Below are 13945 nucleotides of genomic sequence, written 5' to 3'. Positions count from 1 at the left end.
TATGCTGGTGAAGATTCTCAGTCAACCAGGTCATAGTTATTCCAAAAGAGTAAAAAAACAAGCAGTGGTTGGCTTTAGAAAATGTGCAAACTGAAACTGACCTATTCCAAGGGGTGGACCCTTTTGTCCGTAGTTAGAACACTAAAGGCTAATAGTGAATACAAATATTAAAGGACAGAATATTAATCTCTCTTTTCCCTTTCGCAGCAATAAATCAGATATGTTAGTCTCTAAATTCAGCTGTCAGGGTGAAAATTGTCGCTAAAACCTGATGTTTATTTGGTAGTGACTGATTTAGTGTCTCAGCAGGTCTGAAATAGGTCCTGCCTCTCTTTACTGCTGTGTTATTGTCCAGGTGATGAGAACCATGTCCAGGATCTGCAGAGCAGAGCAGGAACAGGAGAATGTGTGTTTAACATGTGTTTGGATTGGTGAGCAGTGATTTATGCTGCTTGAGATTCTTCTTGCAAGCTTAAAAAAGGACAGGGGAATGTCTCATAAAAATGAAAGTATTTAGTTTCATTTAAAATAAAAAATACTTCAGTTATTTCGAAAAGACCCCTTTGAAAATTAGGGTTGTCGGACTCAGTTTCTCTATAGCTATGAATGATTTAAACATCCAACCATTTATATCAATCATTATGTCAACTTACTTAAATTCTTAGGTTCAATTTCTTTACAAGTTTATGTGAAAATTCACAAAGCTAGATTTTAAAGAAAAAGTGGATGTTTGGAGATTGCATGCGTTTAAACCTGCGCTTCACAGATGAGTTTTTTCTTTTAAAAAAGTCACACACCAAGAACACGACTGATTTTTCTCAGTACGCGACAATCTAAACGTAACACAGGAAGCAGCGCCACGGTTACACATTTTAATGTGAGACCAGGCTGACGTTCAGGGAGCCTCTTTCACAAAAACAGCCCCATAACACCGCTGGCAGCTGAAAATCCCCAGACCCAAAGCCTGTATTGATCTTCTCATCTCACCCTTCAAAAGGAAAGCAAGCATGTTGAACTCCTTTTGTAAGTTTGTTTTTCTCCAGCAGAAATCCACTTATTTATCATTTCTACTTCCTTTTTTTTGGCAGAACAGATTTATTGATAATCCTAAAACTTTAAAGAAACTTTTTTTTCTGAACACAACTGTGAAACCAGAGGAGGGTATGTCAAGATAAGAACTGATACACAACTTTGTTGTGTTTTCTTATGTACGACAACCCATCTCCGGCATAATTATCTTTCATTTCTTTTCTCTTTAGCATAATTTTCTTGTTTTTCCTTCTTTTCCTGCTCTCTGCCTTTTCCCACCCACTCCTCATCCCCCAGAGGAGCTGGTAGATCCCATCAGCGTCTGTTTGCTGGGAATCAGCTGCCCTTTGGTTTAAATAGCAAAACCCTCCATGTTCTATATTGCGTACACAAACAGGAAGTTAGGGCCTCACTTCTCAGGGAGGATGTTACGAAACTGTTTATTCTCCATGAACCTACTGCATTTTGTGAATATTACACGGTGGCTCTAAATCTTGACCCTTCTCAAGTTTCTTTTACATATCTCTACCTCTGGATTTTGCTGTTTCAGACAGGGGGGGTTGCACATTCTTCCAATGTTAAAGAAAATCTCTCTGGACTGGGTTTGCCTACATGAGAAAATTGCTATTTAAACGGTCCCAGTGGGTCTCTTTCAGAGTTTCCTCTGGCAAGGAATGCTTGAACTTAGCCTTTTTCTGTGTCTTTGGAGTGAAGTTTATTCAACACAGATCTCTCGATGGTTCTCCATGTTCTGAAATACGGCTTCTGAGAAAAACAGTGAGTGCCTTCGAGGGAGGGGGGGTCTGACATAAAAACATGTCAGACCTACAAAGTACAACCAGCCTCTGTAGTTGGCAGACCCCTGGGAAAATTTTTTAGCCCATAGTTTTGATTTCTCCTTTGTGTGAAACAACAAATAAAACAGTCACAGCTGGCACAGATTCCTTTGTCATTGTTAAAATGCTAAATAGTTCAGAAATCCTGGTGAGATGGAGCCACGAACTGGGGTGTTTAAACAATTTTTTCTTTGCATATCATTAAAGTTAACCCATCATAGGTCTTTTTTTACTGCAATGAATGGAGAACTCTGACTAAATTTCTGTTAACAGATCTAAACTTCTGGACCAGAAGCAGCCATCAAGGGTTGTGAATCCAAAAGCTCAAATAGAAATTGGGCTTTACTTGAAATAAAAAAAAAGAAAAAACCAAAAATACCAAACATAAGGTTCTGTGTTCTGTTTGCAGCACTGTTGCCTTACAGCAAGAAGTTCCTAGGTTTAACTCCCAGCCCCGGGTCTTTTGCATGTTCCCCCTGTGCTTGCATGGGTTCTCACCCAGTGTTCCACCGACAGTCCAAAAACATGACTGTTAGATTAACTGGCTTCTCTAAATCCTCCTTATATGTCAGTGTTCATGGTTGTCTATGTGTTGCCCTGAAACAGAGTGGTGTAACATGCCTTTTGCCCATCGACTGCTGCCCCATCATGATCCTGTTGAATAATCAAGATAAATAGGTGGAGGGATTTTCTGTGTTCATGCCTGTCATTTTGCACTCTGTAGTCTCTTTTTTTCAGTTGTATATAAGCATTAATTTAAAAGATGTAAAAATGTTATTAAAAAGTGTCAAAGTAAAGTGTGCATACAAAAATATTCTGACAGTATAAAACATTAAATGTTTTCCAGTTTTCCAGTGTGGGGATTTCTGTCCATTTACGAAAAATGTTTTTAAGACAGTTTTCGTAAATGGTAAAGGGCCTGTACTTATATACTGCTTTGGTCAAGCCAGGACACTTGGCCAAAGTGCTGTACACTATATTCACCCATTCATACACTGATGGTGGCAAGTTACACTGTAGCTACAGCTGCCCTGGGGCCCCCTGACAGAAGTGAAGCTGCCGGTGTTCTGTCTGATGATATATCTATAGTCAATAAGCCTGTGCAAGACGTCAGAGTTGCATTTATCACTAGTTTTGTACTAAAAATAGACTTTAAAGTACCTCAACGGCCATGTATCCCTTTAGTCATGTTATTAAATTGTATTTTTTTGTACATGACTAAAGTGATACATGCCCATTGAGGTCGTTTTTGTACAAAATTAAAAAGGGATAAACTAAAGGAATAAACGGGGATTGACTATGGATATGCTGGTCTGATGGGGTATGCTCATCTGACAGAACACCATACAATGGCGCCACCGGGGCCTCTGACCACCACAAGTATGCAATGTGGGTGGAGTGTCTTGCCCAAGGACACTACGACACTGAAACACAGAGCCGGGGCTTCAATCGACAACCCTCTGGTTGCAGGGCAATTCCTACATCCCATATCACTGTTGCAATGAAAAAATGAGAGATTTTTAATTAATTTGGAATGCAATTGCAAATGAAGGAAGAAAAGTATAGATGCCGTTTTAATTCTTTTTTTTTTTATCTTTCTGTTCCGTAAATATTTGGAGCTGATCATATGGTCTCATAGTAGCTTCTTTTGTGACGGCTAATATTGACCCATGGTATATTAGCATTTTCCAAAACCAACAGTGAGAACATGCTAGAAATATTTCCATTAAAAAGGTTTTAGCAAAAGGTCCCTGAGCAAGCCCCTTAACCCCACACTGCTCCCCGGGTACCGCACAATGGCAGCCCACTGCTTCCCAAGGGGATGGGTTAAATTCAGAGTAAATTTCCCCATTCTGGGACAATAAAGGGATTTACATTATTTGCGTTCTCTGAGGGTTACTTCTACTTTTATGGTATATAATATTTTCTGGAAAACAACAAAAACAAAAATTAATAAAACCAGAATAAACAAAACTGCATGCAAAATGTATTTACTACTACAACTTGTCATTTTCTGCTCCTATTGCAGGTGGAATAGGTGCTGCACACGGACTGGTCCACTAATGAGTCTGTCAAAATTCGAAGGAGCAAACGGTAATACTTGTTACCAACTGAGAACAGAGAAAAAAGATGTATTCTTTTACACCAGTGTTCAGCAGGATCCAGTGATATAAAAAAATACTAAAATAATGGGCAATGGCCAATACTGCCTATAAACGCAGTAAATACAACAACAAAGCAGGTAAATTTAACTTTTGTCCTCTTCCATGCATACAATATCCTCTGTTGCCATGGTTAAAACCAAATAACAAAATTATGAACTTTCTTAGCCTTTTTCATAGGAAATTGTAATCTTCTACTTTGATTTTCCACAGCACCTAATTCTACAAGTAATTCAAACAGAGATTTAGCTTCTGATTAAATAATTTGACTTATTGCCTGTATTACATTTTAACGGCTGATAAACATTTTGTTATCATCATACAAAAAAGACAATGTGACATTTTATGCCTAAACCACAAGGCTTATCTTCATTTGAAATATATATTAAAATAATCTTTGTATACATAGAAAGTATCCTGTACATAACACCATAGCGTATGTTTCCTTGTAATCACATTAAAAAACAATTATCTCCTTGTGATGTAACTTAAGATCCCAACCTGTAAGAAAAATACATTTACACACCAAATGTTAATCTTATTGAATGCATTTTTGTTTGGTTTTAAATGCCAATTTATTTCAGCCTAGTGATAATAAAGTAGCAAAGATTTAGTTTTTATTGTATTTCTCTGACAAATATTTTGAAATATTAATAATGAAAAATATTAATAAAATTAATTATAGTATCAACAAATTAAAAAATATTTTATTCATACTTTTTACAATCATGTTCAATTCATTTTCCTGTATGTAAGGAAATTGATTTCAAGAAACTGCTTCTCTCCTTTCAGGCAAACACAGGTGTTCCAATGTCTGACACATGTTAGCAAAGAGGACAAACACAAAGCTTCAACTAAATGGCTAAATGGTGTTATCCCTGTCTAACAGAGAGCTGCAGACAATTATGGGGCTAAATCCTTTTTGAAAGATCCCTCGCTGTAACCAATCCAGCTTTCATGGATTCAGGCTAATGGTCGAGGATGTGTTTGTGGATTTTCATGAGCTTTAATGTATTCATGAAGATGGCTATTTATTGGACAAAGTATTCACAAAACGTCACGAAGACGCCCCGCACCTCCCTCGCTCAGTGAGGGTGAAAAAGCTTCAAAGTTTCCTAGGACCCCCAAATGGATGTTTGGCTGGACCACAGAGGACACGGAGAACACAAGCTAAGTGCTTTAGCAGCGGGTGACGTTAACGCAGGAGGACAGGCTCAGTGTGGCGTGAAGCAGAAGAGTGCTGTGTGAGGTGACTTATGGGACAATGGGGCCGCTTTCTGCAAATAAAACATGAGGCTTATCCAGAGCCTCTGAACTATACAGTCTCAGCTTCTGTCAGGTGTTTTATGGTGGGAAGAACGAGGGAGGGGGGTCAGATTTAGACGCCCTGAAAGAAAAAGAAATCAGTAAAATATCAGTGTTTGCTGTTGCAAACACAGCAAGAACTTACAAACATTTAACTTAAGCATTTAATGTATCCTTTATAATTTTTTATGCGATCCAAATGACTTTATGTAATATAAAACTCAGCATATATATTGTTCATAACCATCTCAGTTAGGCGTCTAAGAAAATATGTCCACAGATCCACAGATTTGAAGTCGCATGAACTGCTAATTTAGACTTGAAACAGAATTTAAAAATTTTGTGCATAAAATTAATGCTTTAATGTTTGTCTTTGGGTTTTTTTCAGAGGTGGGGTGGGCAGTTATTTCACCCACAAGGTTATAGTTTTAATAAACATATATTTGATTTATATCTGAACAAGAAAAAAACAAAATCCAAATTCAGTATTGATCATCTCTAAAATTACATTTATCTATCTCTCTTTTTTAGTTATAAAGGGTTCTGCTACGATAAGCATTGCAAAGAAGGTTACATTGCATGATTAAAAGCTACATTAAAGGTATGGAGGAGGATCTTTTATTTCCAGGTGGATCGTCTAAATAAGTGGTCCTCTTAATTGTCAATCATTCTGGTGATATGTTTACATAAGGCCGTCCTACATGCTTGAACCGTTAGCTATTTTTTTCTGTGCATGCATGCTTTCAGGCGTATATCTGTGATGAGCTACGGTTTCAGACAGTCATTGAAGCTTACCTTCTCACAGCGGTTTTTTGAAAATGGCCGAGGGTCGTAAGAGAAAAAGTGTCTATGAAGTTTATGAGAAGAAAAGAAAGGCCTCAGAAGAGGCAGATATATCCCAGAATGCTTTGCGGGAGAGCTATACTCGTAAAAGCATTATTGGACCTGCTGTCACAGCGGCCCGACTCATAACAAAGATGGCAGAAACCGTGCAGTGGAGGAGTTATGTGACCATCGGAGCAAAAAGCAGTGATCATCTGTTTAAACGGTCAGCAAACTGAGTTTGCTATAATGTCCTCTATAAAGTCCCCGCTCTATATAGTGATTGAGGGATTAGGGGGGATGTTTGAACACAGTAAGCTTGTATGAGCTATGAGAACAATAACTTTTAAACAGAGCGTGCACGAGGACTTGTTCACGCTCTCGCACGCACATTTCTTTTCAAGTGGAGAGGGCGGGACTTAAAAATTTGTGAAAATCCTCCAGAATACCTTTAAGTCTATTCAGAAGTTGGACCCAAAATTGAAATTAAACTTACAAGTGTTGATAGCAACACACCAAAAGTCTATATATAGAAAATAAATTGGCTAAGATTGGAATTAGGTAGCGAAATCTTTCCTCCTCTCCCATGAAATACATATTTTTCACAGTAGATCAACAGTCAGTTGACTCTCTACAAGTTCATCTTCAGGCCATATCTAAGGGTGTGATCACAAGTGATGGCTTCATATTTAACAGACTAATAACTTCTAAATATTATAAAATATGTCTGGATAAAAGATACAAAAAACAAGAGGTATCCAAGCTATCAATGCATTATTATAACATATTTAAGTTCCACATCCACATCAAGTAGTAGATGAACAATATTTATGAAAAACCCCAAATCAGTCATGGCAGGGGATTTTTTCTTCCTGTTTAATTTAGAGCTTTTCTCCCCATTATGAACAGGAGAAAGTTGGAACACCAGTTTGATTAGCAGCAACATACACTATATTGCCAAAAGTATTTGCTCACCCATCCAAATTATTGGAATCAGGTGTTCCAATCACTTCCATGGCCACAGGTGTATAAATTCAAGCACCTAGGCATGCAGACTGTTTTTACAAACATTTGTGAAAGAATGGGTCGCTCTCAGGAGCTCAGTGAATTCCAGCGTGGAACTTTGATAGGATGCCACCTGTGCAACAAATCCAGTCGTGAAATTTCCTCGCTCCTAAATATTCCACAGTCAACTGTCAGCTGTATTATAAGAAAATGGAAGTGTTTGGGAACGACAGCAACTCAGCCACGAAGTGGTAGGCCACGTAAACTGACGGAGCGGGGTCAGCGGATGCTGACGCGCATAGTGCGAAGAGGTCGCCAACTTTCTGCAGAGTCAATCACTACAGACCTCCAAACTTCATGTGGCCTTCAGATTAGCTCAAGAACAGTGCGCAGAGAGCTTCATGGAATGGGTTTCCATGGTCGAGCAGCTGCATCCAAGCCATACATCACCAAGTGCAATGCAAAGCGTCGGATGCGGTGGTGTAAAGCACGCCGCCACTGGACTCTAGAGCAGTGGAGACGCGTTCTCTGGAGTGACGAATCGCGCTTCTCCATCTGGCAATCTGATGGACGGGTCTGGGTTTGGCGGTTGCCAGGAGAACGGTACTTGTCTGACTGCATTGTGCCAAGTGTAAAGTTTGGTGGAGGGGGGATTATGGTGTGGAGTTGTTTTTCAGGAGCTGGGCTTGGCCCCTTAGTTCCAGTGAAAGGAACTCTGAATGCTTCAGCATACCAAGACATTTTGGACAATTCCATGCTCCCAACTTTGTGGGAACAGTTTGGAGCTGGCCCCTTCCTCTTCCAACATGACTGTGCACCAGTGCACAAAGCAAGGTCCATAAAGACATGGATGACAGAGTCTGGTGTGGATGAACTTGACTGGCCTGCACAGAGTCCTGACCTCAACCCGATAGAACACCTTTGGGATGAATTAGAGCGGAGACTGAGAGCCAGGCCTTCTCGTCCAACATCAGTGTGCGACCTCACAAATGCGCTTCTGGAAGAATGGTCAAAAATTCCCATAAACACACTCCTAAACCTTGTGGACAGCCTTCCCAGAAGAGTTGAAGCTGTTCTAGCTGCAAAGGGTGGACCGACGTCATATTGAACCCTATGGATTAGGAACGGGATGTCACTTAAGCTCATATGTGAGTCAAGGCAGGTGAGCAAATACTTTTGGCAATATAGTGTATACTGAGAGGGTGCAAGCAAAAAAAGACACCCCTATTTCATGTCTAACACCTTCAAGTCTTGTCAAAATTTGCAGCTGCCATCACAGACAAACCAACTGCCATCTAGAAAAAAGGTTTTATGGTCAGACAAGATCAGTGCTCCCTAAACTCAAACACAAACAGAATGTTTGGTGGAATCAAGGTGTGTGTTTCAACCCTAAGAGGAAAGTACTGCACCACTGTCAAGCATGGTGTTGGTAGTATCATGCTATGGGGCTGTTTTGTTGCCATTGGGGAAAATCTTCACCTTCACAACAGCTAAATTGAAACTTGCTAAAGATGAATGAACTAAAGAGGAAACAACTAATCTGATCAATCGTGATTAATCAATTATTGAAATAACCGTCAACTAATTTAATAATCGAATAATAGTTAGCTTCGAGTGCAGAGACTTTAAAACATGCCTTTAGCTGACAGAGTGACCCACTTAGAGCAGTAATTATACCAAAATTGTAAAAAAAAAAAATTAAAACAAATTTGCATTTAAGGTGAAAAATCTTTCTGGTGTGTCAATATGTTATATCCAGAAAAATTTTAAGTTTCACCTGGTTTAATTTTGTTAAAAAATATATTTTTTAAGGAGCCTTTGGCTATCTGAATATGAATCGATTAATCGAAAAAATAATCGACAGTTCAATCGATTTGCAAAATAATCGTTAGTTGCAGGCCTAGAATGAACCGAAAACAAAGGCATCTTGAAAGCCTTGAGTGAAACTAAACCAAAAATGGATTGACTGTGATTAAAACCATCCAAAATCGTAAAACCAACCAATTTTAATAACATCTGGATAATCTGAAACTTTCTAATGGAGTTTAAACTACATTCATTTGTATATATGTTTAAAACTGAATGTATAATTCTAACCCTGAGTGGATTAGAGAAAATCTCTTAAAGCTACAGTGTGTAACTTTTAGCAACATCTAGCTGTCACACTGCAGACTGCAACAACATGAACGTCTCCCCCCCACCGCTTCTCCCCCCCAACAGTACGGCGAGCGTTACGGGACAAAATGTCTTCCACGACGTCCGCATCACCTACCTTCTCAAGTGATGAGGTTTGTTTACATAGATAATTTTACAGATAGTATTTCATTAGTCTGTGTAGGGTATAGATTTCATGTAGGCTTAAGATAATAAATATACCCGTTATTTTTTCTACATCGTTGTGACGTTTTTGCGATCTCGCAATCGCTAGTTTGTTGGCTCTGCGCTGCCGTAGCGCAACGATGTCTGCCTCCATGGCTGCGAGACCCGCTCCTATGTAATTATAAATAACGAATTCTAAGGCAACTCAAATATTAAGGTTAAGAGGCCGAGCTCGTAGATGATGATAAATAACATAGTTATGTATAATATACTACATTTCTGACTGTATATCCCTGTAATTATTACACACTGTAGCTTTAAAAAGAAAAAATTGAACTTTTATATTCCTGTCCAAGATGTGTGTTATATCAGCGGTCCATGCTGAAGGTTTTAATTGTCAAAAGCCCAAAAAACACAAAGCTCTTAATGCAACTATAAGGCATTAGAATGATAGTAGAGCTTTAAAAAAAGAGAGATTTTGTCTGATTGGTTGGGAGTGGTGTTCTAGTGGTTAGGGCATTATGCTTGGAATCCAGAGGTTCTCAGACTGCCACTCTGGGTCCCTGAGCAAAAGTTAATTTCTCCAATGTGAGATCAATACATTTAAATTATTACTTAAAAAGAATTCTCAGAAATGTAACCAATATATACGAAGCAGATAAATATCAGAAGACACCTAAAGTCCCAGGAGGCAGCAAGCCTTTAACTTAAACATTACAGGATATATTTTTATCCAGCAGCATCCCAGTTCTTAGTTGTGTGAGAACTGATGGAGCTTCCTTGGTAGCACTCAGGAGAAAGAGGCCAGCAGGTTTATATGGAAACAACTTCTATAAAATTCAACCAAAGGGACGTATAAATAAAAAATACTTTATGGCTTACAGCTAAAAAGAGCTTTGAAAATGGCTTTGACATCCCTGAGCAAAAAAGTTTGGAGCTTTGGTGACTCATTTCTTTGCTCTTTTCTCTAAAAGCTGATTGCTTCCTGTTTTTAAACCAAACTTCTCTAGTAGCGATTTATCAGTATAGTTAGAAAATTCTCTAACAATATATGATTGATCTCACAGAGCATAAACTCTTTCTTTTTTTTTTTTTTTTTTTTAGGTAAGAATAACATAGAGTTAAACCCAAGATGCATCAAAAGTTTGACCACCTGGGGATAAAAACATTCAGCTAAATGATGAATAAATTAACGTTCACTCAACAGCACAGTCAATATTTCATAGCCAGAGAGTGTTGGCTGAAACAGTAAACAGAGCGTAAAATTATGTTGTTCTTCCACATCTTAAAAATAAAGCCCAGATCTGCTCTTTACCATTTAACGTTAAAACTCTTATTCTGTGTAAAGCACGCTGGACCAGTATTGTTGCTTAGTTCATCAGGATAATTCATCAAATGCTTTAACAAAAAAGAAAGGTCAGCTACTCTTTGAGGTGGTTTAGAATAAAAATAAAAAACTGTTGTTAAATAGCTATTATTAAATAAAGAATCTTGATAAATGATTGAGGTCATTTTATCCAAACAGCAGCTCATACTTTACATGTTTCACCTCTGCAGGCTAAAAAGGAAAAGAGGAGGGAAGATTTAAGGAAAGGCTTCTCCTTCTTTCAGAGATATGTCACAGAAAGTGGACCTGTTTTTCTCCATATATGTCTGTACATAGCTGAGTTTCTGAAACATGTGAAACACAGAAGGCTGTATCTATTTTTAGATCAGAATCGAAGAAGAAATACAGTGGGAACATGTCCGTCCACTAGACCTCCCCCTCCTCCTTGTCCCTCTTCGACCTCCTCCCCTTCGCCCAGCAGTTCTGATTGTGTTCCTATACAAAGTCAGGAAACCGTCTGGCCTCTGAGAGCTGCCTTGTTGTGAGGAAACCCGCTGCATGCTGGGCTCACATCCAGGGCCAGCCCTAACTCCCTGCCATTACTCCACCCACACAGCCACTTACATCAACATGGAGGAAGACAATCAAAACATTCACAATTTAAATTATTTTCAACATTATTATGACATTTTCTAGTTTATCTTCAAGCATTCGGTTATCTAAATACATTTATGTCTTTATAAACAAGGCCCCGTCTTTTGAATTACAGATACAATAAATAAATGACAAGTCTTTTTGTTCATTTTTGTTCATTTGTTTTATTTAATTAATTTTTGAATATTTAATGATAAACATTTAGTCAAACATAAAAATGTGCACCATTATCATTTCTTGTAGTGGTAATGAATGCTTTTTTTTTTTAATTAATAATCTTAGAATATTATGTTTACATCTTTAAGCTCATTTGGTAACTGATTAGGTTCAAATTTGTTTTCATTTCCTGCTTAATAACATTAGAAATACATTTTAAAAATGCATTCAAATCTAAACATTGAAACTATCTAAATTTTTATCAAGCAAATTAGTTAAAAAATAAGACAAATCAGACCAAAACTCATTAGAATCAACCTGAATATCATTCAGTAAAGATTTATAAGGGGACTGAATGATGGAATAAATATATCAACTTATTACTGGTCATTATTAAAATGTGATGGAGGAAGTGTCTGCGTTGGGAAACAAATTTCAGCTTGCATCCATCTTTAACTGGCTTAGCTTTAGCAGGTAGGGTGCCAGTAAACAGCACTTATTTGCTGTGCTCGTCGGGTAAAAAGGCTAGATCCTAGATTTTCAGGACAGATTTTAAGAGTTCATTTATATTTCTGTAACATTTTGTGTCTAATTACAAACCAGTTCCTTTTTATTGGAAGGAAAACAATGATTCTCCTTCCGAGGGGGGAGCATGCAGGAGTGCGTGTAGTGATGGAGGAGGATCCTCCGTATCAGAAAAATGTGTTTCTAAGAGACGCGTATTTATTGATCTGGTGTATTTGGAAGTAGTATTGAGGATGATTTCGGGGGCAGATTCTAGAGATATTTCCATTATATATGAAATGTTGTCTGTGTTTTGTGTTAGCTTGATAAATAAAATATAAATGAAGAAATATTGACTGTTGTGTCTGAGCTTTGTAGAAATAAAATATATTGGATGGACACTAATATTATTTTTTTGTGTTTAAATGCATCAGTTTGAGTAGAACAATTACAAAAAGAGATGGTAATAAGTTTTAAATTTCTTTTAGCTTTTACAGCTCACATATCTATACATATTAGAAAAACTAAATGAGGGGTTTCAGGACAAATATGAATAAGATGAAGCGAACAACAATGTTTTTAGAAGGTAAAACAGGGTATAATTAGGGTAGAATTATATTTTTAAAAAAACAAAGACTTATATAATTCGATCTAAAAGCTTAAAAATCTTGAATGCATATAAATATATATATAAGCAAGCATATAGATTAAATTCTGTTTATTTATATAGCACCGATTCACAGCACAAGTCAGCACATGTCACATTTTGATCCCTGATTAGAGAGTGATATAAATTCACAGGTTGGGAGTGATCTGTAAAGCCATATTTCTGTTTTTTAGAGAGCTGGCTTTAAGCCTAAGCATGCTTAGGGGCCCAATGCCAGCAGGGGACCACCAGGAGCCCTTGAGTTTCATGTAGAAAATAATTCAGTAGGTGTTTTCTAATTTTTATTTTATTTGTTATCAAGCTGATAAGAAAAAATACAGTTTTGAATAAGAGTAACTATATTTGACAAAGTGGAAACAAATAAATGGACACTTTACATAATGTCTAAATTATTTCAAGATTTGATTATTTATATATTATTATCATTTATATAACATTATTTTTTTCTGTTTTTGCCTCTGCTTGTTTGAGCTGGGATCATATTTTAATCAGACTGTAACTGCAAACAAATCACAACAAGAAACTATATAAAAGTAGGCCTACGGCAAACAGCATAGTCCATAGTCATAGTCGATGTCTGAAGCTGTATATGAAAGGTTTACACTGAACCTTACAGCAAGCACTGATAAATAACTGAATTCTACTATTTCATTTTCATATTGAGGTCATATTGCCTTCTCTATAGGCAGGCCACTTAGGACCCCATTTACCTTTGGCTCGGCCCTGCTGGACATGGCCACCCTTAGCAGTCATTTTTTTCACCCTCTAATACAGACGATGGCAGCAATAATACTATCAAGACGAATGTTTAAGCTTATTAAACATTTACATTTTTCATATATTAATACTTACTTGACAACTTAAACCCTGTGGTTAATTATGCACATCAAAAATACTAACATTAAGGTTGATATATACAGAATTCATGCACTTTTAAGAGCCTAATTTTGTATTTTAAGGGGTAAAGAGAAAATTATGTGTCTCTGCAAGTCAATAAGGAGTTTTTACTGAAATCATAGATAAATTATTACTTTAATAATAACTTAAAAATCCATTTAATGTAGATATCAGTAAATTTAATATTAATGTTATGCAGAACAATTTTTGATAAAAGTAGGTAAGTAATGACATTGGAAAAGTTGTTTGCCACAGACATTTT

General features: G+C 37.2%; 1 long non-coding RNA gene across 1 annotated transcript; it reads left to right on the top strand.

Moving 5' to 3' along the window:
* Nucleotides 1-886: 886 nt before the first annotated feature.
* Nucleotides 887-5345, top strand: LOC119786445. Its single transcript, XR_005281183.1, has 3 exons — nucleotides 887-1023; nucleotides 3895-4107; nucleotides 4820-5345. It is a non-coding gene; the product is annotated as an uncharacterized LOC119786445 (long non-coding RNA).
* Nucleotides 5346-13945: the final 8600 nt, after the last annotated feature.

The sequence above is a fragment of the Cyprinodon tularosa genome, unplaced genomic scaffold, assembly GCF_016077235.1.
Source record: "Cyprinodon tularosa strain WSP-4 unplaced genomic scaffold, ASM1607723v1 ctg272, whole genome shotgun sequence".
Taxonomy (NCBI): Eukaryota; Metazoa; Chordata; class Actinopteri; order Cyprinodontiformes; family Cyprinodontidae; genus Cyprinodon; species Cyprinodon tularosa.
This window is presented reverse-complemented; position numbering and strand designations above follow the sequence as displayed.